Source organism: Aotus nancymaae, unplaced genomic scaffold (assembly GCF_030222135.1).
Source record: "Aotus nancymaae isolate 86718 unplaced genomic scaffold, 86718_ANA_hifiasm-v0.15.2.pri h1tg000121l, whole genome shotgun sequence".
NCBI classification, from domain to species: Eukaryota; Metazoa; Chordata; class Mammalia; order Primates; family Aotidae; genus Aotus; species Aotus nancymaae.
The window spans coordinates 84,716-99,611 of record NW_026988536.1 but is presented as its reverse complement, the minus strand read 5'-3'; the positions used below and the strand labels follow the sequence as shown (position 1 = coordinate 99,611).

Sequence of the window (14,896 nt, the reverse complement as noted above, 5' to 3'; positions counted from 1 at the left end):
TCTTTCTGTCGCCAGGCTGGAGCGCAGTGGCACGATCTTGTCTCACTGTAACCTCCGCCTCCTGGGTCCAAGTGATTCTCTTGCCTCAGCCTTCCGAGTAGCTGGGACTACAGGCGCACACTACCATGCCCTGCGAATTTTTGTTTTTTTCAGTAGAGACAGGGTGTAGCCTTACTTTTATAACAGAACAGCCTTTAACAGGACATGGATCACAAAAGGAAAGGAACATACATTGAGTGCTGACTATATGCAAGGCATTGTTTTAGACACCAAAGCTGTCTTCTCATTTAATCTCTGCAATCGCTGTGTGAAACAGGCACTATTCCTGACTTAAGATTTTGACACTGAGGCGCAGAGCAATCCATAAAACAAATGACAACGTGGGTAGCCCCAGGAATTGTCCTTGTTTTTTATCCCCTGTTCAGTATCATAAGCATCTACACCTCAGGAAGAAGAAAAGGCATAAAAAGAATACAATAGTAAAAGAAATAAAAATTTCAACAAAGAATAAAAGGAAAAATAGCCATTCTCTTACCTCTCTGGATGGGCATGGAACTTCACCAGACTGCTAGAGAGTCATCTCTTTGCTTCTAAGTCCTCACTGAGCTGATTCTGTTCATCCACTAGTCCTTCTAGCATCAGCAGCAACTGAGAAAAGGAGAGAGAAGAAGCAATACACAAATGGAGCAGTGAGACATGAAGCCACAGTTCATCCTGGGAAACCAGAAAATGCATTAGCACGTACTATGACTTAAAAAGCCCGCTACCTTAGTACTTAAGCTTTTGATAGTATTCTACAGTTTTCCCAAGAAGCAAGAAAATGCATTAGCATGTACTATGACTTAAAAAGTCCGCTATCTTAGTACTTAAGCTTTTGATAGTATTGTATAGTTTTCAAATCAATGTCATATTCACTATTTTTTTAATCTTTAAAACCCTGTAAGGTGCAATTCAAACATGGGAGCAAAAAGGAGAAAAAGGAGAGAGAACCTAGAAGCACAGGAAAGCAGCTAAGAGAAAGGAGTAAGAGGGAAACGGGACAGGCAAGAGGGAAACATAAATAATAGGAGTTACCAGTATTCTTCATTCATTCAATAAATATTTATTGAGCACCTTCTATGGGAAAGACTCCGTTCCAGGTTCTAAGGGAAAGCCTACTATCTACTAGAGGAAAAAGACATTCATTAATCATAGAGGTGTGCCATTGTGAGTGTAATAGTGCTATAAAGATAACGAGCTACGATCATGTATAACCAACAGAGAGCTGTTTAAGGTAGAGTTGAAAGCCAGAATGGAATGGGGTGAGTAGTTAGTGAGAGAGATGGCTAATGGAGACAGGGAGTACAGGCAAATAAGTCTGTTGCAAAAGAAAGGTTAAACGGGGCTGTAGCTACAAAGAAAGCTGGGGCAAAGGCAGGGGTTTCTTTCTTTTTTTAAACTGGGAGAGATGTGAACATGGTTAAATGCAGATAGAGGAGAAAGATTCAGTTGAGAGGGAGATGACTTATGTATGAGTGTGAGGGATAACTATTGGTATGTGTCCAAAAGAACTGCTGCTCTTTACAGAACCACATGTCAGAAAGAGGCATCTATAGCTGCTATCGATCAAAGTAGGAAACTTTAGAGCAGTTTCCCGATGAAATACCATTTATGAAAAACCAACACCACGGTTTATTTCACAGTAGAAAAACAAGGTTTGTGCCGGGTGTGGTGGTATGCACCTGCAGCTCCAGCTACTCAGGAGGCTGAGGCAGGAAGATGCCTTGAGCCCCAGAGTTTGAGGCTGCAGTGAGCCATGGTCGTACCACTGCGCTCGAGCTTGGGTGACACAGTGAGACTCCATACATACATAAATATATATATATATAAATGTATGTATATATATATATGTATAAATGTGTGTGTGTGTGTGTGTGTGTGTATATATATATATGGGGGGGGGGAGAGAGAGAGAGAGAGAGAGAGAGAGAGAGAGAGACAGACAGACATTGAGAGAGTGACTCTATATTCCAATGACTTACCTGTCATCTTTGGTTTCCTGAAATTTCTTGACCCTGGGATTCTACTGAAGCAACTTTTTGCAAAGAAGTAATACTTTCTGGGTCAGGCGTTCCACACCTGGTATGTCTTCAGGATAACCAGTTGTATGTGGAGGTCCTAGAAGTAGAAGAGTAAGTGTAAACATGAAAATAGTAATAAAAGCATTATTCAGTTGAGGAGCAGAGGAACAAATATTCTTCAGACAGTCTGCCTATACTTTCAAGTCAGATACTGATAAGCACTGGGCAAGGGATTCAATGTGTGCATAGTATCCGAAGATGCCCTACAGGTAATCTGAGATGTGAACATTTCCAATGATCTGTAAAAAGTTTTGAAGGACCTTTATGAGGTCTTCTTTAATCTGTATTTTCCTGGTCAGAGGCTCCATATCAACAGCCTGCACCTGCAGCTCTTCTCCCCGCACCTGCAGCTCTTCTTCCCGCACCTGCGGCTCTTCTTCCCGCACCTGCAGCTCTTCTTCCCACACCTGCAGCTCTTCTTCTTGCACAGCCATCATGGACTGTAGAGCACAAAATTCCAACTGTGAATAGAGGAAACAATATCTGCCATGTTTACATTTTAACACGGAGGCAAATGCTTTTGCATATCATATCACTATCAGCCAGTAATGCAAGGGAAAACGAGACAAGACTAGGGTTCTACAGGATCAAATAAAAAATCCATGTAGTATGGTAACAAAGGATGTTTTATGGGAAGATGTAATAGTTCTTTTTAATAATGTCTTCCACCTTAACTGGCACCATAAAACACACCAAATTTGTTTAACAAGCTTATTATGTGACTGAAAAAGAATGGTGACCATTAGCAGAAGCAAAAAGAGATGAAGTTTTTATGTAAGTACTTCAGCTAATAGAGGAAAAAATGATAGCATTAGGATATCTCCATTTTTCAACCCTTAATGAATTAATGGATTAGGCATCAAACCACAAAAGCTGCTAACATCACAAGAGATCACCAAACATTACATGCCCCCAGATGGAAGAACATGCCACCACCTCTGAAGGAATCCTGCCAAAAGCTAGCGCTACATGCCCTGAACTTTCAGTGTTCTCAACAGAAAATGACAAATACTTGGTTATGACAAAGTTCATTGAAACTCATCATAGGCTGGGCGCCATGGCTCACACCTGTAATCCCAGAACTTTGGGAAGACCAGGCGGGTGGATCATGAGGTCAGGAGTTCGAGAGCAGCCTGACCCAGATGGTGAAACCGGTCTCTACTAAAAATACAAAGATTAGCCAGGCATGGTGGTGAATGCCAGCAATGCCAGCTACTCAGAAGGCTGAGGCAGGAGAATTGCTTGAACCTGGGAGGTGGAGGTTGCAGTGAGTGGAGATCATGCCATTGCACTCTAGCCTGGGTGACAGAGCAAGACTCTGTCTCAAAAAAAAAAAAAATCATGATCATAACCATATCTGCTAACATTTACTATGTCACCGGCTCTCTAACAAATACTTTGTATAGAGTTAATTCTTTTAACAAACCTAGTGCTCTGCTTCCTGCCTACTTTTCCCACTTTAGTATCTGCCATTTTACTCCTCACTCATGACTCTGTAGGTACACTAGACTTTTTCTGTTCTAGGAACACCAGATGTTCTCTTAACTCAAGGCCTTTACAACTACTACCCCCTTTGCCTGAAATATCTTTCCCAGGGCTGTCTCTTTCTGATCCTCAGGTCCCAGCTTATGTGTCATCTGCTCAGAGAAGCCTTCTTTGACCACCCTATTTAAGATGGTCTCCATCCATGTTACTTTCTATCATTTCCCTCATATCACTTACTATCATAATTCTATCTGTTTATTGTCTGTATCTCCCCAGTGGAAATTAACTACATAGAGACAGAGACCTTGCGGATTCCATTCACTACCTCATCCCCAGCACAAACCGAAGCTGAGAGAAGGTTCCCATACAGCTAATGAATGAAGGAGTGAATCCTCACAACAATCCTATGAGATAACTCCTCTTTGATTTAAACATAAGGTGACTTCTACTCTTCAACTTACAGACAAGGTGATTGAGTCTGAGAGAAACTAACAAACTTGTTCAAAAATCACAGGGCTACCTAGTAAGTGGTAAATCTAGAATGTGAACTCAAGGAAGCTGACTCAGAGCCACTAGGCTATCACGTCTTCTCAGCAGATGCCGCGTATTCACACAGTCTTTATGGTAAGGGCAAGTTATTTTACAGAAACCCTCTAAAGCTAGTTAGCAATAGTTAAGTATCAGCCCCTCAAAATACCCATTCATAGGCATTAGAATTTCATGATCCTGAAAACAGGATAGAACCAAAAAGTCACATTACTCTGGATTTGGTATATGTGAGAAAAACAGGAAGAGCATGTGGAAACTAAAATACCTGACATGAATAATCAGATAATGGCTAAGGTAGAGCCTCAAAAAGGAAAAGAGACTAGGGGATTTTAAAAACTGGTATTTCTTGAATGCCACACATTCTCGTATCCTAAAAACTAACTGAGTCAAAAACATGAGTCTGTTTGTAAGCAGAAATATGGTAATAAAATCAAAAGATAAAATGTTAATTCCATCACAAACACAAACACAGGTTCCATATTATACATCTAGCTATGGCAAAAGGTAGAAAAAAAATCTAAGGAGCTACTTAGACTAGCTAGCTAAAGTTAATTTAGGAAGCCACGACACCGACTGATCTTCTAAAAGAGATGCCAGAGTAACAAACAAGCTTTTAGTTGTAGTCTGTAACTCTGCGCTGTGGTCCTCATATTTCCTCAACATCACAGCTGAATATGTAACTAGCTGTGTATATATTTAGGAAATACATATTTCCTGTCTATATTTAATTCTTCTAACAAACCTAGTGATCTGGTTCCCGCCTGCTTTTCCAACTTGAATATCGGCCATCTTAGTCCTCACTCGTGACTCTGTAGGTACATCAGACTTTTTCTGTTCTAGGAACAGAAAAAGAAAATATATATAGGAAAGGCAGGGGGGTGCGAATCTCTAAGGCTGAAAGGCCCCTTCTAAAAGAACTGATGAAACGTCTACGCTCAAGGGAGTTAAAGCATAAGATGGGAAAAATGAATCTTAGGAATTATGTGAAGTCACAAACGACAGGAGTTTGAATCAAAGCTGTGGCATTTATTAGTTACATGACTATTCTCCACTCTCGTTCTATAAGAGAAATCAGTGTTTCAGCTTCTTCATCTATAATAATGGGGCCGACAACATTTACTTCGTGTAGAGTTGTAAGCGTTCGTGCTAATTTAAATACCTAGCACAGTACATTGCATATGAATACTCAATAAACATTGACTATACTCAAGTTTCTCGTTTCATGTTTCTAAAACTAATTTCATGGGTCTAATGTCATAACTCTAAGCAGCAATCACACAATACTTCCTATTTACACTAGTTATTTACTATTATTATTATTTTTGGAGGCGGAGTTTTGCTCCTTTCCTAGGCTGGGGTCTGATGGCACAATCTCAGTTCACTGCAACCTCTGCCTCTCAGGTTCAAGTGATTCTCCTGCCTCAGCCTCCCGAGCAGCTGGGATTACAAGCACCTGAAATCATACCCGGCTAATTTTTCTATTTTCAGTAGAGATGGGATTTCGCCATATTGGCCAGGCTGGTCTCCAACTCCTGACCTCAAGTGATCAGCCTGCCTCAGCCTCACAAAGTGCCAGGATCACAGGCGTGAGCCACCACACCCGGCCTTTACAGTTGTTTTATTCCAATTAGCAATGGGGAGTGAGAGTTGTGTTTTTCCAGCACTTAGTAAGTTTTAATGGTCCCAATATGAAAACAGGAGCATCTTGTTGAGATAATGTATATAAAAAATAACTTATATTTTTCCCCAAAAAGAAAAAAGTCATACCTGGTATTTGGACTCAGATACTCTACTTGGAGAATTATACGCTTTTGAATATAAACTATTTTGAAAGAAAAAATCATAGGGATTTTAAAATTAAGACTTGACTAGAACACTCACCTGACTTTCTCTTTTTTAGCCATGAGTTCAAGTTCCTCTTTGGCATTACTCAGTTCTTTTTCCAGCCCTGCCACTGTGTTCAGGTCTCCTAAAATGAAAATAGAGTGCTAGTTTTAATTGCTATGAACATAATGTGATATCAGCTGCCTCCTTTGAGGAATTTACTGAGGACACATTCCAATAATAAGAAAAAAATAAAACATACATGCAGGTTGTTCTTTGTAGGATTATTTCTAAGAGCTAAATACCACAGTCATCCTGCATTCTATAAAGAAAAGACTGAATAAAGTATAGTATATTCACAGATGGAACTATATACTGATGTAAAAAAGGAATAAGGACGATCTTTTATCAACTTATATGGAGTCATTTAGAAATCCTGAGACTATGTTAACGAAAACAAGCTACATGCTTAAGAATACATCTAAGGTAGTAGGTTTTAGATTAGGAAAAGGGGGAATAAGAATATACATATATACATTACATAGACACAGATGATTCATTTGCCGATTTTTGCAAAAAGATACACAGAAAGAATAACCCAGAAATGAAACTGATTACCTTCAGGCGATGAGTGGAAACAGGAGAGAGGGGATAGGAAAAGAGATGGGACATCTGAGTATATCATTTTATATACTGGATTTTGAACTGTGTTAATGTTTAATTCTTAATATGTAAGTCAGCTTGTCAATTAATGGGAGATAAAAAACCTAAAATTCAATCCTAATATAAACAAATGAATCTATATAGGAAATAGATAATAAAACCACCCAGAAGACAAAACAAATTAATCCAAATAACTTTTGAACTCACTAACTGAACACTGTCAGTGCAAAATACCCTAAGGATAAAAAGAATTACAAAAATATCTTAAGGATAAAAAGAATTACAAAAATATCTTAAGGATAAAAAGAATTACAAAAAAAAAGGGTAAACATTACAGAATACATTTATTGTTGATAGTGGTATTTATGTAGTAATTCAGAAACTACTTTTGCATAGTATACTGTTCTGCAAATGTGTAAATATTTTGAAATATAGTGACGTTATCAGTAACCAGGGCTCTCAAGGAGATACAAATATGAAATGAAGGAAAAAAGAACCTATATTGTTAAATTAGAATGACAGAAGTCAGTATCAAATCTTCATATGTACACAAATACATACATACATACTTAAAAATATTCACTGCTACCTCTGCTCACTTAAAAGGGCCTAGAAGCAAAAGGTATTCATGTGGCAATGAAGACATCTTGTGCCCAGATCACAGTTTGTCAATGCCATTACCCACCAAAAGGAACCAGGGAGCTCTTTAGGATAACGGCTCATTCTGGGACTGAGGCAGGTAAAGTAAAAGGTAATCATAGAACGTCTTATTGTGCCAGAAACTATGAAAGGACAAAAAACAAAGAAATCAAAAAAACCGAAGGGGATATGGCAAAGGGTCAGAGAAATAGCTTGATGCGGTTCCCACTGACCGAATCTGGGTTAATTTGAGGAGTAAAGGAAATAATGACCGAAATCAATAATATAATGATTTTTGAAAATCCATATTGATAAAAACAAATGGAGTACAGAGATGGGGAAAGGACAGCTCTTCTTTATAAAATAATATTCACAAAGAAATAAAGAAGAAATTTTACAAACAGAAAATCTTAATTTATTTTTTTGAGACTGAGTCTCATCTGTCATCAAGGCTGGTGTGCAATGGGGCGATCTTTCTGCCACCCGGATACAAGTGGTTCTCCTGCCTCAGCCTCCTGCGTAGCTGGGATTACAGGCATGTGCCACCATGCCCGACTAATTTTTGTATTTTTAGTAGAGACGGAGTTTCATCATATTGGCCTCGAACTCCTGAGCTCAAGTAATCCACTCTCCTGGGCCTCCCAAAGTGCTGGCATTAAAGGCATGAGCCACCGTGCCCAGCCCTGAAACATCACTATTTTTAAGCTACCAATGTAAGAGTTGGTTCAAGCAAGGCTCAAATGATACTACAGCCACTGAGTGAATGATTGTTGGAAAACAGAACTGTCAACATCTCAAATTCAGCCAGCAGATGACTTACATATAAAGAGGAAAATGCACCTTTTACAGTGGAGAGATTTGGCAGCTACAACCTTAACCAAATGACTAAATTTCGTATCACCAAGGATGATACAAACTGATTATCATGCACTGATGTGATGCACTAAGAAAGATGTCATCCAGGCTCACACCTGTAATCCCAGCACTTTGGGAGGCTGAGGCAGGTGGATCATTGGAGGCTAGGAGTTCTAGACCAGCCTGGCCAACACAGTGAAACCCCATCTCTAAAAAAACAAAACAAAACAAACAAACTAGCCAAGCATGGTGACGCATGCCTGTAGTTCTAGCTCCACTTTGGGAGGCTGAGGTGGGAAGATCGCTTGAACCCGGGAAGCAGAGGCTGCAGTGAGCTGAGATGGCACCACTGCAATCCAGCCCGGGCAATGACAGATTCTGTCTCAAAAAAAAGAGAAGAAAAGAAACAGGGCGGGGAGGGGAGGGGAGGGGAGGGGAAGGGATAACTCATCCATATGGTATTCCTGCCAAAAATGTTTAACTGGAATATAACCACAAGAAAACAATCATGGCTAAATTGAGGAATATTCACAGTCCTGAATTCTTCAAAAATGCCAGTCTCACTAAAAACAAATAAAAGCTAAACAACTGTTCTAGATTAGAGACTAAGAGACATGACAACTAAGCACAATGCATAAGCCCTGGGTTCTAGGGAACCAAGGTAGCTATACAGAACATTATTGGGACAACAGGAACTCTGAATGTGGACTGCGTATTAGATACTAAGCCTATATCAGGGTTAAATTTTCTGAGTATGATAATTATATTGTAGCTATGTAGGAGAATGCCCTTGTTCTTAGGAAATACTGACGTATGCAGCATAAAGTGTCATGATTTCTGTAAGAAATTCTCCAATGGTTCAGAAAATACATTACACCCACATATATGTGTGTGTACATACAAAGAAATAAGGCAAATGTGGCAGAACGTTAATAACTGGTCTGAATAAAAATGTATATGAGTCTTCACTATACTATTCTTGCCCCTTTTCTGTAGGTTTGAAGTTTCCAAAATACAAAATTTAGAGAAAAGTACACTTTTTAAAAAAGGCAAATAAAGAATAAATAAAACAAATCCAACATTATTTTACTCTTTGATTCGTATAAAGTTTTCAAACTAGAGAATGACTACTCGTAAGACTTTTCTAAACCATCCCCTGAATGGGGCTAGGCTTGGCAAATAACTCAATGTACACTGCCTACCCTACCTAACAGTTTCATGTAGGTGATGTCAAGTCACAGCGAGTGGCCCCAGACTTGAAAGATACCCGGGAAAAGCTGTCAGCACATGGCCTTGCTGTGCAGGATTGGAACCACTACCTCCTGCATTTCTGAATCCCTGCAAAACTATCTGAAAAGGAGAATAAGGACAGACTTTCTCTGGGCCAAATTGTGATCCCAAAGCAATAACCTCAACTCAACATAAGGTAAGGACAGTTCTTCAGCCTTTCAGAAGAATTCCAAACTTATTTTTTCCATTAAGGTAGGAACAGAAAAAGAGTCTTAGCCAAACCTATTAATACAAAGATTAACAGAAAACAAAATCCCTGAATGAAATGAAATTTCATACTCACCTAATGCCGATCTGGGTATGCTGGCATCTTCTTTGGCAGTCAAAAAAGTACTATCATCTATGGAAGGTATCTGCACTGGACCCTAAAAAACTGGGGGACTTAGGAAGATGCAGGAACTATGATCACAATGACAGCACTGAGAATATTCTCACAATTTTGTATTAAAATTATCAAACTTACACCTCAAATGTAAAAAGGAAACATATTCGGCATGAATTATCTAAGTCTATACTTCTTATAGATCAGTCTGTTCTCCAAGAGGGGGGCCAAAGGAGGGAACTTCAGCTCGTGGGTTAGAGATGGGTGTTTGGGACATCATGGAGTCTCTCCCTCCCAAATACTGGCGCAGGGCCTGTAATTCTAAATTTCTTTCCATTAAGGCTTCCACCATCTTCTCTGCAGCAACCTAGTAAGAGGAAATCACAAATAACATTAGAAAGATATTCTAGTAAAACAAAATTTTTGTTCTGCTATTATTTCTCTTTTCTTTTTTTTTTCTTTTTTTTTTTTTTTTTTTAATAAAGATGGGGTTTCACCATGATGGCCAGGCTGGTCTTCAACCCTTGACCTCAGGTGATTCACCCACTTCGGCCTCCCAAAGTGCTAGGATAAGCCACCCCACCCGGCCCTGGTATTATTTCTTCAAAGTCAACCATTTGTAAACAACAAGCAAACAAACAAACAAAACAGTGGGTTCTTAGGAAATCGTTTTCCTGCTTTCAGTTTACAGGGAAAAACCCAGTTAAAGTGAATGGAAAAAATGTCTCACAGGCAGAACATTGGAGAAAAAACTGAATTTAACACATTTGTAACAGATAAGAAAAAGAGAATCTGAAATAGGTTCTGCTAGAACTATCAGGCTCAGGTGTTAAGATTCTGGAATTAAGATAACAGTTGTCTTTATTCTTGGACAGCTGTTTCTTCGGACTGGATTGCTCTTCAAACATTTGTGTGGTTTGCTCACTTCAAGTCTTTGCCAAGTGACACCTTAACAGGTTGGCTTTCCCTGCACATCCTATCCACAAAAGCAATCTCATTGGCCAAAGGGTAAAAGCTTTCAGGTACACAATGAATATGTTTTGGGAATCCAATGTATAGCATGGTGACTTTAGTTAATAATACTGCATTATTTACTTGAGTGAGTCATTCTATGTTATTTACTTGAAATTTGCTAAGAGAGTAGATCTTTAGTGTCCTCACCACACATGCATAAAATGCGTAGTGATGAATGTGTTAATTTGATGGTGGTAATCATTTCACAATGTATACGTATATCAAAACATCATGTTGCACACCTTGAATATAGACAATATTTGCAATTATACCTCAATAAAGCTGGGAAAAAAAACTTTAAAGAACCCAGCAATCTCTTCTCTATCCCCAATATCCCTTACTGTGCTGAATTTGTTTTTCAATGCACTTATCATTATCTGATATACAGCTCTCTCTGCTTCCCCTACATGGAATGTAAGTTTCCTAAAGGCATCTTGGTGCTGAATCTCAAGCACCCAGTACGGTGTCTGGCACATCATAGGCACTCACTACACATTTACTGAATGAAACAATTACACACATAAACATTTTTATCAGACCACATGATCAGGGGAATCTCAATCTCAAAATCACCAAACTCAGTTTCATTTCAAATCCCAGTTTTCTAAGACAGATAATGACACAATAAGGGAAAGATCTAGAACTTTTGTAAATGCACAGAAAGTCCGCATTTAAACAGAAAATCTGGAAATAATAAACTGATATTAAAATGACTGAGGGTAGAAGATGAAGAATCGTAACACCAACTGTCTCTGAGGAACAGTACTACTGTTTTAAGTGAGAAGCTGAGCTCTTGTCACCATTTCAAAGAGAAATACGAGAAAAAACACTGCCATTTTTCAGTAAGTAAAATTTGGGCTCTTGGGAGATTTCGATGGAACCATTTTGGAGGTATCCGTGTATTATCAAAGTACCTTAATAAAAGTATCTGTGAAAACTGTGGGGAGAAAACATAATAAATAGCATACAAGATATATACTGCGCCCCATCTGCCTTGGAACTCCTTTTCTAGTAGTATTTAAGAGTTTTTAGCAGTGCTCCTCCAATGCAGTCCATCAGCCAGCAGCATCACGATCACCTGGAAACTTGTTAGAAATGCAAATTCTTAAGTCCCACCTATATCTCCTAATGTCTATCTCTGAAGTTGAGCTCCACAATCTACGTCTTGAAAAAGCTATTCAGGTGATTTCTTTTACATGTTAAATTACACGAGCAGATCTAGAAGAATACAACCATTAATCTTCTTGAGTTGAAAAATCTCCTGTAAATTCTATCATCTTCATTATTTGATTACCCGCAGGGCATAATTTTTTTTCTGAGGTATAATAAAGACGAATTCTACCAAATCACGAACAGGTTAAAAAGAAAACTTAAAGATGCTAGCCTCTTGCCAGACTTAAATAATTTAGAATAATTTTGTTAGGTCTATTTGAGGAACAATTTCTGAAGCACACAGCAGGACTTTTCTAACAAGATGTGTATTTACTTCAGTGGGGCTAACAACCAGAGGAGTGGAGTATAATCCCTTTACAAGATAAGGAAATGAAAGAAAATATTATGGGGTGAAATAACATAGGCAAGAAAGAGTCTGTCTTCCTCTAAAAACTGACTAGGTGGGATTCTGAGCTACTGGTCTTTGAAACGCAGCACAAGTCAACTAAGAGTCTTTAGATTTGAGGAGAAAACACATAGAAATGAGAAAAGTTAAGAATTTACCCCTGGCCAGGGCTTGGTGGCTCACGCTTGTAATCTCAGCACTTTGGGAGGCCGAGGTGAGTGGATCACTTGAGGCCAAGAATTGGAAACCAGCATGGCCAAATGGTGAAACCTCATCTCTACTAAAAACACAAAAATTAGCTGGGCATGGTGGTGCATGCCTGTAATCCCACCTACTTCGGAGGCTGAGGCAGGAGAATCGATTGAACCCGGGAGGCCCAGGTTGCAGTGAGCTGAGATCACACCACTGCACTCCAGCCGGGGTGACAGAGGGAGATGCCACCTCAAAAACAAAAAAATTTACTTCTGAAATACTGTGAAAGTACTATACCGCATACTGTAATGAGATTATTCATTCTCTCATCATGACCTTGGAAAAATGCAATCTTTTTTTCCTCTTAAGATAACTCAGATTTAACAAAAACTAAGAGTAAACATGTTGAGTGTAAGTTTTCCCATACCTTCACTGAAAATGCAATGTTATCACTCTAGTCTTAATAATTTGGAATCAAAATCAAAACACTCCACAACCTCTACTCCTTTCTCTCAAAATGATCAGATTATTAAGGAAAAGAAAACGTATGTAATGAAGCTAACGGATACATGTATTGTTTAGGCAGCCTTCCAAATGTAAAATTTGCAAAACAATTTTTCATACTTTGATGATCAATATAAAACTGTGGTCTAAGGCCAGGCACAGTGGCTCACACCTACAATTCCAGCACTTTGGGAAGCTAAGGTAGGATGACTGCTTGAGCCCAGGACTTCAAGACCAGCCTGCATAAACAGAGACCCCCATCTCTAAATAGATAAGTAAAGAAATAAAACTGTGGCCTAGGAAATAAATTGAAGGAAAGAAACTAACAGAGTTGACCGTAAAATATATAAACATACACACATCTACAGTCTGCAAATGCTTCCTATTTGCAGACTATAAATGCACTATGTGATACTTTTCTGCTAAGCGCATTAGTCCTTACTTGGCTTTCCTGCTCCCTGGAGTTCACAGACTGAAGCAGGCCTTGAATCTCCATTTCATGTTCCACCACTTGCTTGTTTCGATCACTCAGAAGGTCCTGCAGCATCCTTTCCTTTCGCTGTAGACGCTGGCACAGCTCCTCCGCTACCTCACTCCACCCTGGTCCAAGTTTGCAGAGCAATGTTGCACTGAGATCCTAATACAGAAGGGACACTGTAAGTTTCTGGGGGAAAGAACCGCCTCTAGTAAATAGCAAAGGGCTTAAAAGACTCTATCACAGAAGGAGGAGCTGTGAGATACTTGAAAGTAAGTATCATGTTTTATTCATTTTTGTTTTACCAGGCCCAGAACACAGAAGTCTCTAAATACATGTCCCAGGAATGAACACTAACAATAGAGAAAACTATCTCTAGTGGCCACTTACGTACCTATTGCGTTCTGAAACAAGTCTTTATCCTATTTGTTCAGGGCATGTAACAATTAATGTTAGATGAGGATAAATGGTCACTCAGTTCATTTACTTATTTTCTCCCCAGTGTAACCTTAGAGAGGGAAGCACAAAACGATAAGCTGAAAGGAGTACTAAACACTGTATTTGCTATCATAGTGATGGTTTCAATTTCTGCACTACCCAAAGGTACACGGTGAAGGAAACGGAGGAGCCATACTGCCTAGGTTACTGGATCTGCTACGTATTAGCTATGTTAGCTTGGACAGGGTACTTAGCTTCAGAAGGCTGTCTCCTCCTCTATAAAACAGGGATAATAGTATGTGCCTCATGGACTTGTGTGTAGAAAACACAATATAATACTTGCACCCTGGCAATGTTTCAGTAAAAGTAAGAAAGAGCGAGAGAGAAGGAGAGAGAAAATGTGTATTTATGTATGAACAAGAATTGGAAATAAATCAGAAGTATGTGAACAGAAACCAATATTCACTGGCTCGCCTCACAAAGTTCATATCACAAAAGAAAGTAGAAATGCTAAAGTCTCTCCCTTTCGAATCTACAATGATGGAACTAATGACCGCTGTTTTTGGTTTTCTCCCCATATGTAAAGCAGAATCCCCGGTTTTCAGAAAACGATGGAACGGGGTCCTGCTTCAGGCTTCGAATACAAGTGGGAGAGGAACACCAAGTCAGAGAGAGGTTTTGCTCTTACCTGCATAGTAGCTTCATGGGAGGAGAGCAGTCTCTGGAAGTCGTGATCTCGCTCTCTCACAGCAAGACCAAACCGACGCAGTTCTTTTTCTTTCTCTTCCAGAGCAAAGAATTTTTCCTCTATAGACCACTGCAAGGAAAAGAAGACGCGTCCCATGCGCCAATGGCGTCGGCGGCGTCTGCGGTGCGTCGGCGGCGTCTGCGGGGTCTCCAGTGCGTCGGCGGCGCGGTCGGGGCGTCGGGAGTGTCGGCGGCGCGGTCTGCTGGTCGGGGGCATCCAC

General features: G+C 39.5%; 1 long non-coding RNA gene across 2 annotated transcripts; it reads right to left on the bottom strand.

Moving 5' to 3' along the window:
* Positions 1–1,331: 1,331 nt before the first annotated feature.
* On the bottom strand, positions 1,332–14,760 carry LOC135272647 (uncharacterized). 2 transcript variants are annotated; one of them, XR_010340655.1, is made up of 7 exons: positions 14,617–14,760; positions 13,458–13,652; positions 9,889–10,114; positions 9,709–9,806; positions 6,036–6,123; positions 2,465–2,581; positions 1,332–2,157 (listed from the first exon to the last, which is right to left on the bottom strand). It is a non-coding gene; the product is annotated as an uncharacterized LOC135272647 (long non-coding RNA). The 2 variants fall into 2 exon arrangements; XR_010340654.1 differs by having other exon boundaries at positions 9,709–10,114.
* Positions 14,761–14,896: the final 136 nt, after the last annotated feature.